An 8942-nucleotide genomic window follows, 5' to 3' on the forward strand; every position below is an offset into this window, starting at 1 on the left:
TCTCTCTCTCTCTCTCTCTCTCTCTCTCTCTCTCTCTCTCTGTGTGTTCAAAGTAAAACCTGAGTGGATTTTTCTCATGTATTGGCAAGAGGATATGAAAAATAGTTGTGTATAAATTAAGAACTTGCAGGGCTAGAGAGTTATCTCATCTGTTAAAAACACTGACTGTTCTTCCAGATGTTCTGAGTTCAATTCCCAGCAACCACGTTGTGGCTCTCAACCATCTGTAATGGGATCCAATGGCCTCTTCTGTCTGTAGACAGTGACAGTATACTCACATACATAAAATAAATAAATTAATCTTTAAAAATAATTTAAAACTTGGGTATAAACAGTAAAAACAATACAATTTATTTTTACTAAATTTGAAAGGAACAAATTAAATTTTATTTCTTTTGATTTTACTTCTGTGAGTGTTTTTGCTGAATATACTTCTGTGCACAATTTGAAGACAGTGTGCTCAGAGACCAGAACAGAATGTTAATCCCCTGGACCTGGAATTACAGACTATTATGAGCCACCATGTAGGTTCTAAGAATCAAACCTGCTCCTGTGGAAGACTAATCAGTACTCTTAAGAGCTGAGACATCTCTCCAGACCTGAGAAACAAATTCAGGTAGAGGAAAAAGCTGGAGGTTAAGTTGTGGAAATATTAGATTTGAGGCACTAATCTGTCATCCAAATGGAGCAGTTGAGTGGACAGTCAGATAGGAGTGTGTATTTGCCCATGCTGGGGACATAAATTTAGAAGCCATCAATTTTTAAATGATATTAAGCTGAGTCTATAAGTACTTATGCTCAAACAACAGAAAGCAAAAGGGTAAATAAAAGCTCCAAAGATAGCAAAAGACGTGCAAGGGAACTCTGGCAAAAGAAATGAAGACATATCTAATAACCTGGTAGAAAAATATCATATGTTAGGGCCCAAATGATAAACTGAGCTCAAGAGGCATGGGGACTTAGATCTGATGATTCAGTCCATGAGTTCACTGTAGCTGGTTGCCATAGAAAAGGAAGAATAAATACAGCTTCAAAGATGCTTTAAATATATAGGACGATGCAAGCATCAGTGTTTCTAAAGAAAGTAGCCAAAAAGAAAAGCAAAAAAGAAGATAGAAGCTGAAAGGAAGAATGAAGTTACAAAATATTTCTGTGGAAAGTTTGCATGATGTTAATAGTGAAGCAAAAAGAGAATAAGAAGAAAAAAGAGGAGAGAAAAGAAAAGAAAAAAGACAGATAAGACAATGCAATTTAGATTAAAAAGTGTTGATGGTCTTGGAGAAAATTATAAAAATCTTATTATTAACAATGAAAGAATGGTGAAATACCCAGTTTACCTTCAACTAGACTGTCATATTTTAGAGACGCACTACGTGGTTCTAAGTTCTTCTAACTTCCCAGTGAATCAGAACACAAAGTTATCAGCCAAGAGCAAGGACAAGAAGATGTATGTTCAACATTTGAAGAGAAAGTGGTGAAGACCAAACGATCATCTAGGAGAGTAGAAAAATGGACCAATAAAATTATTCTGGACTGCCTGGCAGTAGAAGGTTCCACTTGAAGAAAGTAGCCTCTGGTCTCAAGAGAAACTGCTCAACATACCTTATACTTTCTACAGCTATGTGCAGCTACCAGCCACAGTGGCAAAATAATTAGAGTAGGAATCAACCAAGGCTGAGCATCAAGAAAATACAATGCAGGAGTAAGAGGACAATCCACTTGTCCTCTTGAAGATACCTATAAGAAAAAGATTAAAAGGTTTGCTAGAGGGCTCGAAATACCAGAGCTGGTTTTATTCATTTTCTGGGTAAGAGAAAGGCCATTCACTCTGTGAGTGAACAGTAAATTTCTCAAATTGTGAAGTCCGAGGCTAGCTATAAAAGGCAAAAAGGAAAAAAAACATAGCCAAATGGAATAAGATTCTTAAAGAAATTTTTTGATTGCACAAGAAAGGTTACAAAACTCTTTCTTAAGGTTCTTCATTATGTGAACATAACTAGTCTTTTCTGTGGGAAAAGACCAAGACTCAGTTCTGAATATATGAGGTGAAGCAATTTAATGCCACACTAATTTCAGAATAAGAATGATCCAGTCCTTCTGAGCAAGTGCAAGGCTGCATCAGACTTCAGGTCATGCAGAAGTCAAACTCTGAGGTGACAACATAATACATGAACAAAAATATTTCACAGTTAGATAAGACAGCCCAAACTAAATTACGTGTGAGGGAGACAATAGCGCTGAAGATAGCAATGTATAGTTGAGGGAGTGAGAAAATAGCTGGTGTGTGGTCGCTGAAAAGAGAAGGGGTGATAGCTGAAGAATGAGATATTTGCAATCAAGATTATGAGGGAATAGAAAATTTTGTATAACCCCAAGGTCTGGGAGGTCTGTCAGAGGGTACACATGGTAACATTAAGGTAGAGGACAATGTCCTTAAAGAGCTTCAGGAACTTCAGAGTCACAGTGGTGGATGAATTATTAACGTGGAAAGTGAATCAATCATGATAATGGAGAGTTAGGGGAAATGAAAGCAGGCTAGTAACTCGAATTGGTAAGGAAGTAGGAAGTGATGTGTTGTCTGCACGAGAGAGAGAGAGAGAGAGACAGAGAGACAGAGAGACAGACACAGAGACACAGAGATACAGAGATACACAGAGAAAGAGAGGGAAAGTAATTTTTTTAAACTTAAAGATTTTGATTTTTTAGGCAGAAGAGACACTGATGACTAATTCTCAGAAGTAAAGACAATAATTCACCTTTAGATGGAATGAGCAAAAGAAGGAAATGAAGTGAAAAGATAGGGTTTTATGAACATGAGAGATTACCCAGAAAATTAAGGGTATGATGTATTCTTCCTATTAGATGCTAAGTCCTATTGCCAACTACAGACCACGGATATGTGGAAAAATAAGAAAACTGGACCCTTGCCAGGAGCGCAGTAAGTACTAAATTCCCTCCAGTCTCTCAGCTAATGTTACTTTCTTTATCTATTGTGCAGAAAAATTATTTTACTCTTTGTTAAAAGTTTCCATAGTTCATGACTACTGTCTCTGATTCAAGAAAACCTTTGTATGAGACATCAAACCTTTCTCTATAGTCAGACACTAAATATCCTCTATAAATAAAGTAGTCACACATCTCTATGACCCAAACCTGTCATATACTTTACCAAGCAAGTTCTATCAACATGTGCTGTACACAGGAGAAGAATATAGAGGTTAACAAAAAGCTAAGTCTGCACCTTCAAGTCCTATGCCTTTCCCTTAATCAGTATTCAGTCAGCGCTCAAACACACTTTCCATTTTATTTCTGTGTTTTAAGCCTTGTCCCCAATTTATCACCTCCCTGTATTGTTTCACTCTTTCAACAAAAAGTTATCAAGCACTTATTATGCTGTGTGCTGCAGGGAATGAAGAGAGAAATAAGATGTGATTCCTGCCCTAGAGGAGTTCAGAGCCTTGGGTGAGAAGCAAACATGCAAACAGAGGCCATCACACTTTGTAGAATATGGCATACCAAGGGGATGTATGAAGCCTAGTGTTGTGTCCAGACGAAAATTCATTTTAGAGTTGATAATGAGAATTTTATTCCCTCCTTTAGCTTGTTGAACACTTCTTAGTCATTTTGCAAGAATGGCTTTGCTCTTTGTTTTATTCAACGGTTTGCTTAATTAGCACTTGAATTCAGAGCTCCAGCTCTACATTTTCTTTCCAAGACAATTACCACTCACCCAACACTTAAACAGAAACTTGAGTATGTACAGTGGGCAAACAGAATGGAAACCAGAAAAACGTCTTTTAAAAGGAACATTGTTTCATGTGGTATCTCCCCTTCGCTGCTTCATATTCTCTTTCGTGCTCACAAATAGAACATAAGTGCTAGCTAAGCTGAATGAGACCAAAGCAGAAGTCTGAGGATAATTCCCTGATATAGTGCTCACTCTTGGGAAAACACTACCAAGTATAAGCCACCCTGATGTCTATTACATAGGCCAAAAAAAAAAAAAAAAAAAAAAACCACTGGAATTGAATCCATTTTTGCTTCATCCAAAAATCAAGAAATTTTGAGAAAATGGTACACTAATGTTGAGCCTGCAGATTACATAAGGAGGTGACATAATTATCATTCCAATGTTTAGCCATCTTTTCTAGTCAGGTGGTCTTGTCTCTGAGACTAAGGGACTTGGTGTTGGTGTTTATCTTCTGATAGGGCTTCTCTCTACAGTAGAGAGTGGATTCACAAACAACAAGACCATGAAACCGTCTATTCTGCTTGAGCCAGCCATTTGGAAGACATCTAGATTGAAGGTTAACTCAGCAAATAAACCATAATCATCTGTCTATGTACATCCCTTCCTCCAGAATGAAGTACACACGTTCTTCTAATGTAGAATATGCCGATAATGTCAATGTGCTGTTATCATGGGCAAAAAATATTTGGAGAGGTAAAAAAAAAAAATCTTCCCTCCCCAACAATTCAGACCAGAAAGAAAAAGATATAATCCGACTTTTAAATGAAAGTTCTCTTTTTTCTAGTCAGTCTAGATATAATGTACCCTTTCAAGAAAGAACTCAAGAAGAAATTTTCTTTGCCTAATCCTTAGATCACAACACATACACACACACACAGTTGCTTACGTATACACACATAGATGCACACTCATGTACACCTCAAACAAATATACATATGCATTACACATAGACACAACTACACACATAGCAACACATATGTAGCATTTAATGATTTTATTAGTTTCTTCCTCACATAGGTTGTGTTATATTCTTAGTTTAAAGATAGGAAATACAGGGTAATTTCAACCCAAATCCTTTATGCTTCGAGAAGGTTCACTGGACATCTTCAGTTCTCCAAACTGGTATGTGAATTAAAACCATGTGAATTTAAGCTCCAATGAAGTGTCAATGCATATGTTCCAGAATGATCACAATTACTAAAGCCAGCAAAGCACACGGAGGAACGTGAGGAGCATAAGCTGGTGGGACTCTCACACTTTGCTGAGAAGAGTGGAAAATATTTAAAACCTTTAAAGATTACCAACTATTTATAATATAAAATGTACATTTTTCCATCTACTCCTTGCTATCTACCTAAAAAGAAATGATGAATGTGGCTCTACATAATAGTTTGAATAAACACACAAACAAGCTGCTATTTTACACAAAAGAGCCCCAAACTAAAAAATAGCACAAAGGCACACCACACAAAAATTACCACTTAATAAAGATACAGCAACTAACTGTTCAAGTGGTAAATACAGTGGCATAGATGTCTCTCTAAAATGTTATGCTAAGCACAAGAAGCAATATTAAACAGCATGGTTATACTTGCAAGGAATTCTATAGAAAGTCACAAGGATTCTTCGGCAAAGAAAACAGAAACAACCATTGTTGGGAACAGAGATGAGCATACCAGCAGAGAGAAACGAGGAATCTTTATCTAAGTGGGCATGATCAGGGGACATACAGTAAATACATAACAGACAGAACTCTGAAAATCTGTGTGTAAATATGAAAGAGTGTTTCAGTTTCACTGCCGTGAAGAATGGAAAATAATGTGCTCTGAATGGCAGGATAACAATCGTCTTGCCTGCTTCGAAGAGCCATAACAAAGAAGAACTCTGGAAATCTAAATATGTACACTAACTATTCTTAAGAGTTCTAACCTCATAACTTACCAATTGTTCTAGTGCCACCACATACTCTTCAATACTGTATCCTGGTGGATTAGATCACAGTAATGAGTTTGGGAAAATACAAATGCTCAAACCACAGCAACAATACACTTTATTGCAAATCCCACATAGGCAATGAATTCATACCAAATTTCATTTGTCTTTCTGTCAACTAAATGCTGAGCTCACTGTATCTGAATTCTGTTTTCCCCAATAATTTTATTATCACCAATAACGTTATTTTTTATTATATCCGAGCTATATGTTAGGAACTTTCTCATTCATTTACAAATGTGCTATGTATGTTGAATCTGACTTGATCATGAAAAATACGGGTGTCCTTGCAAAGGACACAAGTTCACTTCCCAGCACCCACATGGAATGGCTAAAAATCTTCTGAAACTCTGGCACCAGATTTTAATGCCCTTTGCTGGTCTCCATAGTACTGCAAAAACAGAAGAATTCATATTCACATAATTAAAAATAAAATATTTTTCAAAAAATGGCTATTTTGTTTTTTTAAACAAAAAGCTGTTTTCAGATATTAAAAAGTATTATAGCCTCAAACAACATCTATTTCTTTTGAAATAGTGAAGCAATAGCTGTAGATGTAATCCTTCTAAATGTAGTCCAGTATCCCTATTATAAACCTTACGCCACTGATGACTAGAAGAGCAACTGAAAAATGAAAAGAAAAGAAAAAAAATGGTGAAGCTTTAACCTATAGTTAATGGATGACTTTCAAAATGTAACACTCTTGCCATGGCATATCTCATGTTACCAGCATGATGTCACTGAATCCATATAATCATTCCAAAGTTTCTGTGTTCAAGTAAAACCTTACAAAGAACCCCAAGATCATAACAATCAATAACAAGGCTTTTTAGTGTATTTCATTCAAATATAATTTATTGCATTGTAAGATCATATAACTTTTCAATAATGACTCTGCTTAACAGCGAGCCAAAGTTCCTGATAATGAAACTGTCATAGATCACAAGTCAAGAGTACTATTCCTCTAGATATTTCCTGTGTCTTGACTGGGAATGTTGGTTAGAAGGGTTTAAGTATACATTTATCAAAACCATTAGTGGAAGCCTTTTATTGTGTTGAATTTAAACTTTAATAAAGTAGATTTAAAAGAAAATGGTGGATATTCCTCAGAATTCTGCCCTAGACCCACTTTCCACCATGGGCTAGCTTATCTCATCAAATTTTCTCAATTAATGTCTATAGGCAGGTAGCTCTGATTATATAATCTGTTTCTTCCTTCCACTAATGGCCATTTTATTACAGTGAATTTCATTTGGATTCATCAAAGGTATTTCAAACTCAAGACACTTAAAACCATACTCACCATCACAATTCAGCTTATGTATTACATTCTGTTAAATCCACCTCATCTTGGGACTTCTAGTGCCAGAAGAACTAAACACTTCCTCTTCCACTGAGGCCCAACCAGGCAGTTCAAGAAAGGGAGAGGGATCCAACAGCAGGCAACAGAGTCAAAAACAGCTCCCACTCCAATTATTAGGAGACACACATGATGACTAAGCTGCACATCTGCTACAAATGTGTAAGGGGTCTAGAAGAGATGTGAATCGGAAAGGAAGAAGCCAAAGTACCGCTACTTGAAGAGAGTATACATAAGTGATCCAAAGTTTTCTAACAGAGAACTCCTATAGCTGATAAACACCTTCAGCAAAGTGGCTGGATACAAAGTTAACTCAAAAGAATGATCCTGTAATGATCTTCAAACACCCTAATGACCTCCCAGTGCTTAGCCTTAGCCTCAGACAGCATTCTGTGAACTATATGAAGATGAGTTTGTGTGAATAAGGGTAGACATCAGATATGATATTGCATAGATCACATGTATCAGCATGATCAAGTCTTGTAAATATAACCATACACTGAATTGTATTGCATGGTTAACAAGTTCCCAAATGATTAAATCTCATAAACATGGGTACACAACAAATTCTGATATTGTATAACTCACAAGTACCTGCATGATCAAGTCTTCATTACTCGACCGTGTATGGAACTTGTGCGGGAGGGACTTGGAGGAGATGAGGGAGGGGGACTGTGTGTCCTTAACATCCATCTCTTAAATTTTATACTCCAACCTCATTGAAATAGTTTACATATTTTATAGAAGACATCTCTTTCTCTTTTATTAAATTTTTTCTTACTTATTATCCACAGTCCCTGGAGAAGATTTCCCTGACTCCTCAGATTTAGGTAGTACACGTCTGTTTGTGTGTAGTGTATATATATTATATAAATACATATATATATTCTTGTAACCTACATAGCACCATATCACTGCCTATGCAATTTTCTCTCTTCTATACCAGACTGAGTGGACTGTATGATGCTTTAAGTCAGGAACCATTTTAGTGAGCTTACCACTGAAACACCAGGTCTTTACAATGTACGAGGAAAACAGCAGTTCACAAATGAATATTAAGTCTTGTGAATACTAAAGACAGAATTTTCATCAACAAATACTAATTCACTTTTGTCTTATGCCCTTCAGATATCTAAATGTGTGCTCTAAAACAGCACTGAGAATTTTCTGATGATTTTAGGCTACTGAAATAAATCAATTTAATTAGTTCAATTTTAACTAAATTAACTAAATAAAATGTAAAAAAAAAAACCTGCATAACAATGCATAAACATCTGGAAATGTTTTATAAATAGTACCTCATAAAAATGTATAATTTTATGTATTTTTAAAAATCTTGTAGGTGTCAAATAATACCTTCAGCATGATTCATTAACAGCCTGATCAATTACACGATTTTCTACCTTTTTTAAGCCTCAAAATCATTACTAAATTCCTCAAGTAGGCACAGAAAACCTCATCTAACAAAGTATGCAGGATGTTCTGAACACAATAAATATTTAGATTTTGTATTGCATTTTTTTCTCGCCTATTTTCAAATTTTCCTTCTTCCTCCTTCTCCTTCTCCCCTTCACCGAGTCTTATGGTGTGGTCAATGTCTTAAATGTCTCCATCTTGTACAAGCAGTTTCTTATGCAATTTTAAAAAGCCCCCTCCAGGTCTTGACTTTCTTAAAGGAAATACCTACCCCCCACCTGAGAAATTATTTTATGCATTCTCTCTGTGTGTCCCCAGAATAGAAGTGGGTCCTAAGAAAATAAGTGAGTCCTAAGAAAACAAATTTAAGAAATGTTCTCAATCTTATAAGAGTTTAAGCATGCTAGAGGGTAGGAATTGTTG

Source organism: Grammomys surdaster, unplaced genomic scaffold, assembly GCF_004785775.1.
Source record: "Grammomys surdaster isolate TR1022 unplaced genomic scaffold, NIH_TR_1.0 125776, whole genome shotgun sequence".
Classification (NCBI taxonomy): Eukaryota; Metazoa; Chordata; class Mammalia; order Rodentia; family Muridae; genus Grammomys; species Grammomys surdaster.